The sequence below is a fragment of the Schistocerca serialis genome, chromosome 1 (genome assembly GCF_023864345.2).
Source record: "Schistocerca serialis cubense isolate TAMUIC-IGC-003099 chromosome 1, iqSchSeri2.2, whole genome shotgun sequence".
In the NCBI taxonomy this organism is placed as follows: domain Eukaryota; kingdom Metazoa; phylum Arthropoda; class Insecta; order Orthoptera; family Acrididae; genus Schistocerca; species Schistocerca serialis.
In genome coordinates, this window is record NC_064638.1 from 134453072 (window position 1) to 134468153 (window position 15082).

The following is a 15082-nucleotide window of genomic DNA, read 5'->3' on the forward strand; positions in this document are numbered from 1 at the left end:
TACTCCTGCATTACCCCTATTTGATTTTGTGTTTATAACCCTGTAGCCACCTGACCAGAAGTCTTGTTCCTCCTGCCACCGAACTTCACTAATTCCAACTATATCTAACTTTAACCTATCCATTTCCCTTTTTAAATTTCCTAACCTACCTGCCCGATTAAGGGATCTGACATACCACGCTCCGATCCGTAGAACGGCAGTTTTCTTTCTCCTGATAATGACATCCTCTTGAGTAGTCCCCGCCCGGAGATCCTAATGGGGGACTATTTTACCTCCGGAATATTTTACCCAAGAGGACGCCATCATCATTTAACCATACAGTAAAGCTGCATGCCCTCGGGAAAAATTACAGCTGTAGTTTCCCTTGCTTTCAGCCGTTCGCAGTACCACAACAGCAAGTCCGTTTTGGTTAGTGTTACAACGTCAGATCAGTCAATTATCCAGACTGCTGCCCCTGCAACTACTGAAAAGGCTACTGCCCCTCTCAACAGATACCCCTCCGTTGTGGTTGCACCTACGGTACCGCTATCTGTATCGCTGAGACACGCAAGCCTCCCCACCAACGGCAAGTCAATGGTTTCAGGGGGGGGGGGGGGGGGGTGAATCTGCATATAAAACGATTAACCACCATACCTATGGAAAGTAGGTCGAGAACTCTCAACGATAATCAAACGCAAGAAATTATTTAATAACTGAAAAGTACGAAAATTTGAGAATGCTTATGGAAGTAACACAACAAATATAGAACTCAATGGACATTAACGTAAAAGAAACACTGAAAATAATACGAGTATGGGAATCTATCGTGGCTCAACACAGCACATAAAATGTATTCGAAAATTATAGCATTCTAGGCAATACACGACTAAACGTCTTCGTAGGAGCGAAAAATAATCGCAGAGTAAGTATGGAATTTATTTTTGAAAACAAGTTACTATATAAGCCCATCTTTTAAAAATACGTTAAAGCATGTTCCATTTTCTTCTCACAAAACCATTACGCAGTATTACGTTATGAAACTGTCATGTGACTTCCTGCTCACCGTCTGAAGGTGAAACTAAAGATGTTCGAAAACTATTTTATGGAATAAATAAGAATTTCAGAAAAGTGTCTCTATTCAGTTTTCCGTTTTTATATTAAATGAAACATTTTTATAGTCTCTTACCGTCACATAATGGAGAAATTAATGATATATTATATTCTCAATCTCAAACTTACTCTATCAAATAATGAGTGCAAATGTCTCACTAGATTCTGACAGAGGAGAAGAGGAGTAGGGTATCAGGACACTTTTGGTATAAGACTGACATGCAAATTAATTGATCAATTATACCCTACTGCCCACACCCAACCACGCGCAACCCCTCTCCCGACCACGCCCATCCCCATCCCCACCCTTGGATGATGTCACATGTTTGTCTCAGTCAGCAAGAGGGCTCAGCCCCCTCCCCCCCCCACCTCTCGACCCTCCCCCAAACCCTCACCCTACCCCACCTAATTTATTGAGGGTAATTTCGAATTTTGGTGGAAATTTCAGATTGTGGTGGCAATTTCTATATCTCAGCAATGTGCCGACGCCCCCCCCCCCCCAACCCCCCACCTGGGAAATGATGGGATAAATGGTGATACTACTTCCAGGACTCGAATCCAGGTGTTCCTGAAGAGAACAAGTTACTATATAAGCCCATCTTTTAAAAATACGTTAAAGCATGTTCCATTTTCTTCTCACAAAACCATTACGCAGTATTACGTTATGAAACTGTCATGTGACTTCCTGCTCACCGTCTGAAGGTGAAACTAAAGATGTTCGAAAACTAGTTTATGGAATAAATAAGAATTTCAGAAAAGTGTCTCTATTCAGTTTTCCGTTTTTATATTAAATGCAACATTTTTATAGTCTCTTACCGTCACATAATGGAGAAATTAATGATATATTATATTCTCAATCTCAAACTTACTCTATCAAATAATGAGTGCAAATGTCTCACTAGATTCTGACAGAGGAGAAGAGGAGTAGGGTATCAGGACACTTTTGGTATAAGACTGACATGCAAATTAATTGATCAATTATACCCTACTGCCCACACCCAACCACGCGCAACCCCTCTCCCGACCACGCCCATCCCCATCCCCACCCTTGGATGATGTCACATGTTTGTATCAGTCAGCAAGAGGGCTCAGCCCCCTCCCCCCCCCCACCTCTCGACCCTCCCCCAAACCCTCACTCTACCCCACCTAATTTATTGAGGGTAATTTCGAATTTTGGTGGAAATTTCAGATTGTGGTGGCAATTTCTATATCTCAGCAATGTGCCGAAGCCCCCCCCCCCCAACCCCCCACCTGGGAAATGATGGGATAAATGGTGATACTACTTCCAGGACTCGAATCCAGGTGTTCCTGAAGAGAAAGCTCAAGTGCACACCCCTAACACAATTATACCACCACAGGCGCTTGGAACTGACGGGAAATTAAAAATGTCAGTGCCCTTTTCTAGGACTCGAAACCTGCTTCTACTGGATGGAAAGCCCAAGTGCACTCCCTAATACATGGAAACTGTCCAGATGCAGGAGAGGAAGGTTAGATTGTATTGTATTGTATTGTATGTTACCGGGTTCCTAGAACCGACGGAGAGGCTCTGTCCCCGCCACAGCCGCAGTGGTTCACAACCTTACTACAACAGTCCGCTCCACCCCTCCACACCCCCACACAGTACCATTCTTTCAGGGTTATTGTGTGGTTCGGAGCCCGACGGTAACATAGCATGGTAACATAGCTGTTATGATAGTGGTTTTAATAGCGATGTCGTTACATGAAGTGTATGTTGTGGGCTGTAGAATCCCTCTGTGGTCTGCTTAAAAAATTTTGTTTCTCAGTACTGGTCCCTTGAAAACAACATCGTGTTCAATATCTAGTGAGTTTAATCTGGCTGCTGAAAAAATGCTCACCTTGAAAAGTGCTAATCATGATCAATTTAATTAAATACCCTATCAATTTGGTAACAATGACATGCCACCTGGTGGCTAGAAGAGATGGCTAGGACACCACAGAATGTTTCATGATAGGCGTTCCTTTTTTTTTGGTGTGGCGATATCTTTTAACAAAATTCAATCTCCCACCTACACAGGGCGAGACAGGCTCACTCGATTTGTTTCGTGAACGCTAGTATGATGTAGCATCGAAATGGTAATATGGGACCTGCCACAGTGTACAAAACAGCTTCATCCTCTTCAATTAAAGCTTGTTGTTATGGAGTGTAAAATTATTGTGTTTTTCCGACATATGAGCCAATGGCATGAACGATTGAATTCTGTAATGCTACTTCATGTGTCTGAAATGTTTGTAATACACATGTACATTACAGTTTGCTTACAGGCACTGAATGCGAGAGATGCACTCAGGTCATGTTATTTGTCCATCAAACAAAACGGAATTGCTTAACACAAATGTTTTTTCTTCAAAGTCTAAATTCTCGCTTTTTCTTTACCCTAATTACGGATTCGAAATAACGAAGACATTCTGCTGTGATCAGTAGTTTTCACAGCAAAATAGTCGAAGATATTTTTCCTGATTTTATGCAGGATGAACATATCTCTGCTTATCACCTGTAATCGGCGATGATACAATTTTCTGGATGTCGATAATTAATGAGATGCGTATTCTATCCTGCACTTGAAAATAAAAGCTATACCGATTTTGCTCATAAACCAAAATAAAATGGAGTGAGCCAATGTTCAAGAAAAAAAGGACACTTATTATCATCACAGTTGTGTTTCCCTTTTTAAACTGATGCTTCATTATAGGAGACGCATGTATGTCAAAATCAGTTGCTCTCCATCGCACAACGGCGGGCGCGTGGGGCGAGTCTACTGTGGGTGGTCGCAAGACACTTCTGTGCTCCATCTAGGGGCGAGGCGGTGCTGCTAAATTTCCCTTTTGTGTTGGTGAAGGGCCGTCGAGTCAGTGTGTGCCACGTAACATGAGCGACCATGGAGGATAGCAGAAGGCCTGGTGAGACTAGTGACCATGGAGGGGTGGCAGTGGGGCAGCAGAAAAGCAGCAAAGTGGGTTTTCGGAGCAACTAGCCATTTGAAAAAGCGATCTGGAGTGTTCTCCAGAGTTTCGTTGTTGTTTCATAGGAGTCTAGTCTTTCAGAGAAATATGTTTAACAGATTGCATGAAAGAGTTATGTTGACATCAAATATTGTGTTCTCCATCGCAGAACTACCAGCCTACAGGAGGCATTGGGAGTGTGCCCAGTCGGTGGGTGGTCCCCCCCCCCCCCCCCCCCCCTTTGACCAGAGAAGCAGCGTGTGGGGGCTGTGTCGCTATATTTTAGGCAAACAAGTTTCACTAGGGGCACCCGTCCTTTTATCTCCTATTGTTTAGGTGACTATACATGTTATTGTGTAGCCAAAGGAGCCTCGCCTCAAGGCGGTTAGTGACTACATTAAAAACAGGAGGTCAGTAGAGCACAAAGCATGGCAGAGTAGCTGGACATTTGAAGAAGAGGGAGGGAGGGAGGGGAGGGATGAGGGGTGGTAAGAAGGCCTCGATTTTCGGCACTTCGTAGACACCTCTCGAGGAGAATGCATGTTCAACTACAGCCCCTCTGCAGTCTTTTGGGACGACGATTTTCCCCAGTGCATGTGTTGCATTATGACCTGTTCATTATGAGTGCTGGTTATTACATGACAATTTTGAAGTGTGATGAATTTTTCCGTGGTTGCGTGGTAGCATGGTACCATGTATTGGCTTCAGTTACCTGGGTTGCAGAGTGGTTTTTGAGCAGACATCTGTAGTGAATTCTGATGTCAAACAATGGTTCAAAATGTTCAAATGGCTCTAACCACTATGGGACTTTATATCTGAGGTCATCAGTCCCCTAGACGTAGAACTACTTAAACCTAACTGACCTAAGGACATCACACACATCCATACCCAAGGCAGAATTTGAGCTTGGGACTGTAGCAGCATCCCAGTTCCAGACTGAAGGGCCTAGAACCACTTGGCCCCAGTGGCCAGCCGAAGAATTATAGGTATTGTCATCAGCTGTGTGCTTACAGGTAATACACTTTTTAAACTCCTCTCTCTCCAACAACAGCATCTCTTCATTTGAACATATTTCCAGCCAAAAGGCATAAAGATAGAATCGTGCACCGCTGCCTTTCTGCTGCCAGTTTGTAGGTAAAGGGTAACATTTGAGTGTGTCTGCCGCTAGTTTTGAGTGGTATTGGGAAATTTTTTCCTGGCAGGTTAACACCAGTTTATGGTATCATCAGCTTTTGAGCTGTATTGCGATTTTAGGCCGTCCTTGTGTAGCACTGTGCTTATAGTTGCGTAATTACATCTAATATTTATGATTTATAATGTAACTAATACCAATCTTTATTTCATTTTTACGACCAAAACAAACACAGTACACTGAACTAACCTTTCTCTCCTGCATCTGGACAGTTTCCATGTGTTAGGAGGTGCACTTGTGCTTTCCATCCAGTAGAACCATGATTCAAGTCCCAGAAAGGGCACCACCATCTTTAATTTCCCGTCAATTCCAAGCTCCTCTGGTGGTGCAATTGTGTTAGGTGGTGCACTTTGGCATTCTGTCTTGGAGAACATGGGTTTGCGTCCCAGAAACGGTACCGCCATTTTTAATTTTGCCGACAATTTCGGGGGGTTTGGAGTTAGGACGACAGCACAGGCCTGAGACAAAGAAATTTTCACCAAAATTTGAAATTGCCGCCAAAAGTCGAAATATCTGCCAATGCGATATGTGGGGTTGTGGGATGGTGTGTCAATGGGTGGAGAGGGAGCAGGGGACTGGGACCCATGTGCAGGCTGAGAAAAACAAATAAAGTTATCTGGCAGTGGGGATGGCCTTGTTTGATGCAAGGGGGGGGGGGCGAGTTTTGGGGTGGTGGTGTGTTAATTGATCAATTTAATTAATTTGGTATCAGAAGTATCCTGATGCCCCCACTACCCTACCACTAAGAAGATGTGACTCAAGAAGCATGCACTTCAACTTTCTATCAGACCTATCTCTCAGCTGCAACATAAATTCGTTCAAGAAATACCTATTCTGAAAAGAGAAGTGGTCAGACAAAGATGAAGTAGACGAACTCGTTAAAGCCAAAGACAACAATTTATTTATGATACTAGAAACTGTAGATATTAATGGAGAAGGAAAAGAGTAATATGACAATGGTGAGGAAGGTGTAGTTCCTGATTGAAAGACACTGTACAACAAATTGTCAACAAGTATTACCTATGTCTAGCCGAATTACCCCATAAATCAGTAGGGCAATTAAAAGCAGTACTCAATAATCCATATTGCAATGGAATAATATCTACTGAAGAGGAACGTGAAGGAGGTTGCTTGAAGATTAGGACTGCTGTCGAAAATAATAAATTGAAAGACTCACTTGTAGAATGAGAAGCTCCGTATAAGACATTTGGAGGATATCTACAGAATGGGTACTTTGCAAATTGGAAATATTTGGGAACAAACCACTTAATTATTGCAATGGAATTCACATACTGCATGTCTTGTTCTGGGCCTTGGGAAAAGATGGCGAAAGATCGTATTCGATTTGAGAGGATAATTGAAGCTAGAGGCAGAACTATAGTGCAATATTAGAAACTAGTTGTCACACATGATGGAAATATGTAAAAATATTAAATGTAAAAACGTCGAAATTAAAAATATCATACAATTTAAAATCTGAATATCCCTCATTGTTGGTAAAATGTATGTAATAGTATTTGCTGAACAACGCACATAGATGGGCATGATTTGGTTTGGCTAATATTTTGTGCAGTCAACTATGTGTGCATCTAATTTTCTTTGGAAATAGTCTTTTTTATAACAAAAACATTAAATGTGTGAAAATCGTAAAGCATTGAAAGTAAAAACACTGCAAAATTTTAACTCCAAATATCCCTTGTTATAGCTAGAAAATGCATATAACTTTTCTTTTCGATGTAATCTCTTTATAATAAACTTTGCAGAAAAAGTATTTTTCTATGATTTATTCCACATTTCCTATTTCTGTGAGATATTACAAAGAGGAAAATGATATTTACTGATGCGACAGAATTGTAAGCTTTTTTAATGTTGGAAAAACTGTAGATATTTCTTAGTTAATAGAAACTAATTAAATTTTTCCTGCCAGTGCTGCCTCACATTTTTAAGCGCTGTAGGTGCTTGACTGGCTGCTTCGGTTTTAATGCATGCTAAAAAATTTCCCATCTTCCTGAATATTTTAAAATTTCCTCCCAGTGCCCTCCTCCATTTTTAAATTTCCAGCCATTGACATGTTTGATTTTTAAATTTGCTACCATCTGCCATCTTTAATTTTCAAATTTCACACCATGTGCCATATTTATATTTTAAATTTCCTACCACTCACAGCATCTTGGATTTTAACATTTCCCACTATCCGCCATTTCGATTATACGTCATCCACCATCTTGAATTTTTAAATATTCTGACTACCACCATCTTGGATCTGCTAAAGCAGCGACGACTGACTGCAGTTTACACTGTGGCTTGTAAGCGACCTAGCTGTTCTAATTCTGAATTAATATGTATTGCAATATTTTGGAAAGAATGATTTCCTCCGAGCCAACCGGCATGGATTTTGGAATCATAAATGATGTTAAACCTGTAATTTTCTCACATGACGCTCTGAGATCCGTCAAGTAGATATAGTACCATTTAGCTTTCAGAAAATCATTTGACTTAGTACCAAACCCACCCTTATTGTCGTGGGTATCACCGCATTGGATACCATGTGAAATATTTGAGAGGGTCTATGATTTCATGGGAATGAGGACGCTGCACATTATTCTGGCTAGAGTGACATCTGCAGTTGTAGCAGCAACTTAATGTGTTGTGCAGAGAAATGTGTTACGACCTTTGCTGTTCATACTGATGCCTTGCAGAAAATGTGAATTGTAACCTGTGATTTTTCGCTCATAACGCGTTTTTCCATAATGAAGTACTTTCTGAAAAATGCTGTTCTAACAACTAGTCGAATCCAGATAAGATTTCATATTGGTGCAAAGATCGGGAAATTGCTTTAAATTTTGGTAGGAAAGGCAGGTGGCAGATTCCGGTTCATTGGCAGAATATTAGGGAAATGTTATCAATCTACAGAGGAGATTACTTAAAAATAAGGCCAGTAGGAATGATTACAGGATTATTTGACCATCGAACGCAGCAGAGATGCTGTAAAAAGTGAATTGACACTTGCAGATAGGATAAAGCAAATTATCCCGTGAAAGCCTATTCACACAGTTACAAGCATCGGTCGAATGTGGGAATATATTGCAACACACTACGTATCGTCCCCTATGGAACGCGAAGACAAAGTTAGACTAATGGCAACGCACATAGAAGTGTTTTAACAATTACTTTTCCTGCACAACATATGCGGTCCAGCCAGCTTAATGCGATCACCACCTATGTTCGACGTCATAGCGCAAAATCACTTTTAGACGGCAGGTAGTAGCACTATCAAAGGAGAGTGTATACAGCTTCTCGGGATACGCAGGAAATGACGTAGTCCTTATCGAAATGCGGAAGACTAACGATTTATCTGAGGTCTAATATTGTGTGATCATTGGTTTTCTCGCGAAGCGTAGAAGCATTTCCTAAAAAACAGCTAAGTTCGTAAATTGACTGCATGTCATCACATTTAAAGTACTGAAATGCTTAGGCTAACAGGACAGAGAGGATTAGGTTGTGGAAAGGGGCCAAAACGAGTTCCAGTCAGTTGCACTCAACATACAAACTTTATTTGTCAACCCACAATATTACAACAAGGATGCAAAACACTCAAAACTTTAATCGAATTCCTTTGATTAACTTGAGGTCGGCTGAAGGCCATATTAAAATCCAAAACACAAGCCTCAAGCAAAACTGAAATACAAGGTTCTTCTGGAGGTTTCACAGAAGAGTATTCCTAAATCTTCAATAGAATCGGCTGAAGGCCTTAGCAATGTAATTTTAATGAAACTAAGCTGGAGGTCGCATACTAAGCAATAAGAGGAGATTCAGTCAAAAGGTAGAAGGCTTTATCTTAAAACATTTCATGCAAATTGGGCTGAAGGCCCCATTCAAAAGCATAACAATCTGATGACTCAAGGGCAAGAGAGGAAGATTAACTTAAGAGATATTAATACTCGGCTGAAGACCGCATATCAACAAAATATGTTTAACGGCTTAAGGCCTAGAAAGAGTTTCAATGTAAACGGCAGAAGAACTTATCTTAAAACCTCTCCAGTAAAGTTCGGCTCAAGGCCCCATATAAAAATATAACAATCTCATGCCTTAAGGGCAAGAAAAGAACATTAATTTTGGGAGATATTGATACTCATCTGAAAGCAACACATCAACCAAATAACTAAAATCCAAACAGGGAAATTACTACATAACACACAAGGAACGGCGCTCAGAAGTTTCCAAGGGTCAGCTTGGGATTGTAACACTAACGCCCGTTTAGGTGAGACAGGCAGCCTGTCCAATGTCTTCTTAATCTGGAGACTATCCAACCGACAGACAGTGACCGACCAATCAACAAAATCAATTCCGCTTCCATGCAACCAGCAAAACGACCAAATGATTTCAACACACGACACACAGAATATTGGTGCCCACAACGACCAACAACACCTCAGCTGTCGAACTTCACGCCACGCTGGATTGTAACACGACCAGGAAAATACACTGCGTAAGATTACAACGACCAGGGCAGGCAACCGGAACGTCAACGGCCACAAGGCAGAAGTTACCGCTGGTGAACTTCCGTAACAGGAAGACCGCTATAATCTTAGCCGACTTCAATACACAGACATTGCTGCTCGCAGGAATGTCCCAAAAGCTACAACAAGGATCAAACGAAGTCATGTAAACAGTTGAGGCTCGATAGTGAGTTAAGTGGGGACTGAACTGTCATGTCCAAGATCGGTGGGCGACGAACTTCGTAATACCAGCAAGAAGCACCTCACACTCGAGCCGCACGTGCTAACCGCCAGCCCCACCAAGAGTACGCACGACGGAGACTTCCTTTCTGCTCCACGCCAACCGACCGACTACACAGGCCCAGAATCGGTGAAAGGACCAAATATACGTCGGCTGATGAAACGACCAACCGATCGACCAACCAACGGTCGTCCCACTCCAATCTCCCTCCCTTGGAAAGGTCATGTGTGTCGCCAGCGGTCTGCGAGCACAGGCTGTCCGCGCCTCACCGGCGCTCCATACCTGACTTTACTCCTGCAGCTTCCCAACTGGACTGCTAGTCCGTCTCCAACTGACTGCCAGACACACGACGACGCGGAAATACTATCGGTTGGTCTAGAAATGGCACAAAAATGGTTCAAATGGCTCTGAGCACTATGGAACTTAACTTCTGAAGTCATGAGTCCCCTAGAACTTAGAACTACTTAAACCTAACTAACCTAAGGACATCACACACATCCATGCCCGAGGCAGGATTCGAACTTGCGACCGTAGCGGTCGCGCGGCTCCAGACTGTAGCGTCTAGAGAGAGGCGGCACGACAGTGCGTTTATCGATACGTGCTGCTGCTGCCACTCATGGGCTAGTAAGGCAGGAAGTTAGTGATGCCAATAAATGAAATAAGAAAATCAGGCGGCACTACCGTAGTAGAGGATGACAAACAATTAATGGGATGAACACGAGCAGCGCATGGCTCAAGTATACCACGCATGGCAAAATGGCGCTATCAAAAACTGACGCGAAAGAAAGTGTGATGCTCCATGGGCCATAGACAAGGGCGAATGACGGCTGTGCAGATATGTATGGGTCCAGCAGTTATACAACTGACCATACAGACGAACTACCAACAGGGTCTCCTCAAAGACCATTCACTGAACGTTGTTGCGTATGTACCTTTGCAGCCAGCGCCTAGTTTATGCACACATGCTGACTGTTGTTCGTCAGCGACAAATAGTAGAGTTTGCACGCCAATACCGCAAGTGAACGTGCAACGAGTACCACAGGTGGCCTTTACACACGAATCGCGTGTTATTCTCCAACAGACAGATGGCCTTTGGCGTGTTCAACGTCCGCAGGGTCTTCGTCAGAGAAAGGACCAGTATGATCTGGAGAATCTTTTCATCGCATTCCCTGGGTAACCTCGTCATTGTAGAAGGCACAATGGACCAACGCAACTATGAATCCATTGTTCGCTAGCATATCTACCCCAACACGCAATCAGCATTTCCCTCGCCATGATGGAATCTTCCAGCTGGACAATGCAACGTTTCACACAGCTCACAGTGTAAGTGCGTGTTCTAAGAGCACCAGGGTGAGATGACTATACCCTCTGGCCACCAAACTCCCCAGATTTAAATTCAGTGCAGAATCTGTGGGACTATCTCGATCGTGATGTTCACGCCATGGATCCTCACCAGAGAAACATGGAGCAACTGGCCACTTCACTGGAGTCAGTATGGCTCCAAACCCATGTCGGTACCTTACAGAACCTCAGCGACTGCCATCCTGCACGACAGTGCTGCAAAAACGTGTTTTTGACAGGTAGTTTCATATTAGTGTGACTGGACTCTGTATGTGAACGGAATGAAGCCTTAATAAATGGCATAACGGAAAATACCTTCTATCGTGCACTTTACAGCCGCGATGTAGATGTAGAACAACGATAAGCTGTTTCCTATATTTTTTACGCCCTACGGGAATATTTAGCGTGGCAAGAAATAGGAAGAAGTAAGTTGAAATTTCGTCTCTTTGTGAACTATAACTAGGAAATAACGTTTCATTGAACCATTTTGTATAGGTTCTTGGTAAAACAATACGTCCCAGTTGTAAAATACTTTATTGGCTGAGGTATAGCATGACAGAAGTCGCTTACACTACCACGGTTTTGGGCGTCTTAGACCCTCATCAGGTGTTCCTGAAATATGAAGTAAAACAACTTACGTAACCAGTTCCACTAAGCAGTTAAAAATTTTTAAAAGAAATTAGCGATTGACAGTTAGAAAACGAAAAACAGTTAAAGTGACTGAATAATATACTCCTGGAAATTGAAATAAGGACACCGTGAATTCATTGTCCCAGGAAGGGGAAACTTTATTGACACATTCCTGGGGTCAGATACATCACATGATCACACTGACCGAACCACAGGCACATAGACACAGGCAACAGAGCATGCACAATGTCGGCACTAGTACAGTGTATATCCACCTTTCGCAGCAATGCAGGCTGCTATTCTCCCATGGAGACGATCGTAGAGATGCTGGATGTAGTCCTGTGGAACGGCTTGCCATGCCATTTCCACCTGGCGCCTCAGTTGGACTAGCGTTCGTGCTGGACGTGCAGACCGCGTGAGACGACGCTTCATCCAGTCCCAAACATGCTCAATGGGGGACAGATCCGGAGATCTTGCTGGCCAGGGTAGTTGACTTACACCTTCTAGAGCACGTTGGGTGGCACGGGATACATGCGGACGTGCATTGTCCTGTTGGAACAGCACGTTCCCTTGCCGGTCTAGGAATGGTAGAATGATGGGTTCGATGACGGTTTGGATGTACCGTGCACTATTCAGTGTCCCCTCGACGATCACCAGCGGTGTACGGCCAGTGTAGGAGATCGCTCCCCACACCATGATGCCGGGTGTTGGCCCTGTGTGCCTCGGTCGTATGCAGTCCTGATTGTGGCGCTCACCTGCACGGCGCCAAACACGCATACGACCATCATTGGCACCAAGGCAGAAGCGACTCTCATCGCTGAAGACGACACGTCTCCATTCGTCCCTCCATTCACGCCAGTCGCGACACCACTGGAGGCGGGCTGCACGATGTTGGGGCGTGAGCGGAAGACGGCCAAACGGTGTGCGGGACCGTAGCCCAGCTTCATGGAGACGGTTGCGAATGGTCCTCGCCGATACCCCAGGAGCAACAGTGTCCCTAATTTGCTGGGAAGTGGCGGTGCGGTCCCCTACGGCACTGCGTAGGATCCTACGGTCTTGGCGTGCATCCGTGCGTCGCTGCGGTCCGTTCCCAGGTCGACGGGCACGTGCACCTTCCGTCGACCACTGGCGACAACATCGATGTACTGTGGAGACCTCACGCCCCACGTGTTGAGCAATTCGGCGGTACGTCCACCCGGCCTCCCGCATGCCCACTATACGCCCTCGCTCAAAGTCCGTCAACTGCACATACGGTTCACGTCCACGCTGTCGCGGCATGCTACCAGTGTTAAAGACTGCGATGGAGCTCCGTATGCCACGGCAAACTGGCTGACACTGACGGCGGCGGTGCACAAATGCTGCGCAGCTAGCGCCATTCGACGGCCAACACCGCGGTTCCTGGTGTGTCCGCTGTGCCGTGCGTGTGATCATTGCTTGTACAGCCTTCTCGCAGTGTCCGGAGCAAGTATGGTGGGTCTGACACACCGGTGTCAATGTGTTCTTTTTTCCATTTCCAGGAGTGTAGTCTACCTAGCAATAATAGGAGGTCATCTCCATGCTCTAACAACTAACAAGCAAACATCACCGTAGGTGGACCTTCAGACATCATCCCAAATTGCGGCTGTAAACAACCTACAACTTTCGATCGCGGCCTGTCGGAGACCCCTCTTGTTCCAGAATTTCCACTGCGAATGAATACACTCTGTAACAGCAAGGCTACTGTTGGACATTAAGTGTAAGTCACGTCCTAAAACAAACTAAATAAAGACCATGCGCTGCAGAAAGTACAAGTTAGCGTACAATAGATATGGCGAACACCGCGCGCCTGTGAGACCCGTGGGGCTACGTGATATGGCGAACATCTCTCGTAATAGACCGCTATTACGTTTAGTTATTACCTGTATTGTTTCTGCACTTTTTTCAGCATTCGTACGTGCTTGTACCTCATTTCCTCTCCACGTCGTGTCATGCGCCTCCTTCAAGATGTTTACCACAGATGCAGCCCGCAGCGTTGCCGTAGGGGCAGGGATCACACAGGTCCACTTTACCAACGTTTGGTAATCGTTGGCCTCGAATGTAGACGCTTTCACGTGGTTCGTCATATTAGGTTGTAAGTTGACGTGCACTTTCTGCGGCACAAAGTCGTTATTTAGTTTCACTTTGGTACAGCGTCTGACTTGTACCTGATGTCCTACGGTGTCTTTATTGTTATAGACCGCGTGCATTTCCGGTGGTATTTTTTGTACAAGAGGAATTTACGCAGGTCGAAACTGGAAGCTGGATTTCTTTGCAGGCATAATTTGGAATGTTATTTGACGGTCCACCAAAGGTAGATGTTTGCCTATTAGTTCAAATTCAAATGTGTGTGAAATGTTATGGGACTTAACTGCTACGGTCATCAGTCCCTAAGCTTACACACTACTTAACCTAAATTATCCTATGGACAAACACACGCACCCATGTCCGAGGGAGGACTCGAACCTCCGCCGGGGCCAGCCGCACAGTCCATGACTACAGCACCTAAGACCGCTCGGCTAATCCGCGCGGCGCCTATTAGTCGTTAGGGTATGGACGTGAGTTCCTGCTACTGCTGGGTCGGCAGTTATTCAAACATTCTATCAGTTTTTCAGTTTCTATATGTCAATCTCTCTTCTTTAAATTTCTTAATTACTTAATGAAGCACTTTACATCCGTTGTTTATTTCTAATTTCAGATACACTTGATGATAGATCCAAGACCCGAACCTTGTAGCGCATAACGCCTTCTGTCGTGCAGTACTTCGATCAATAAAGTATTTTACGCCTGTGACGAATTTTTTTTATCATGAACATGCTGCAGAACAATTGTGTACGTCCCACAAATAAAAATTTTTGTTATTTTGGATAGGCTCTGTGGTTGAGAAGGAATTACATAAAAACTGAACTTTTCTCGAACTGCTTCAAGGAAATGAAAAAGTTGATTCATAAGCTTGTCCGTATTTAACAGGTGCAAGGCTGACAAATAAGCAGTTTCATTGGTCATACGTATGCCATCGATACATGGTAACAGGAGAGAGTGGTATGCCAATGTTTGGCAACATGACTGAGGAACTGTAGTGACGGGAATTGCGTACAGTAAGTGAATTTTTTT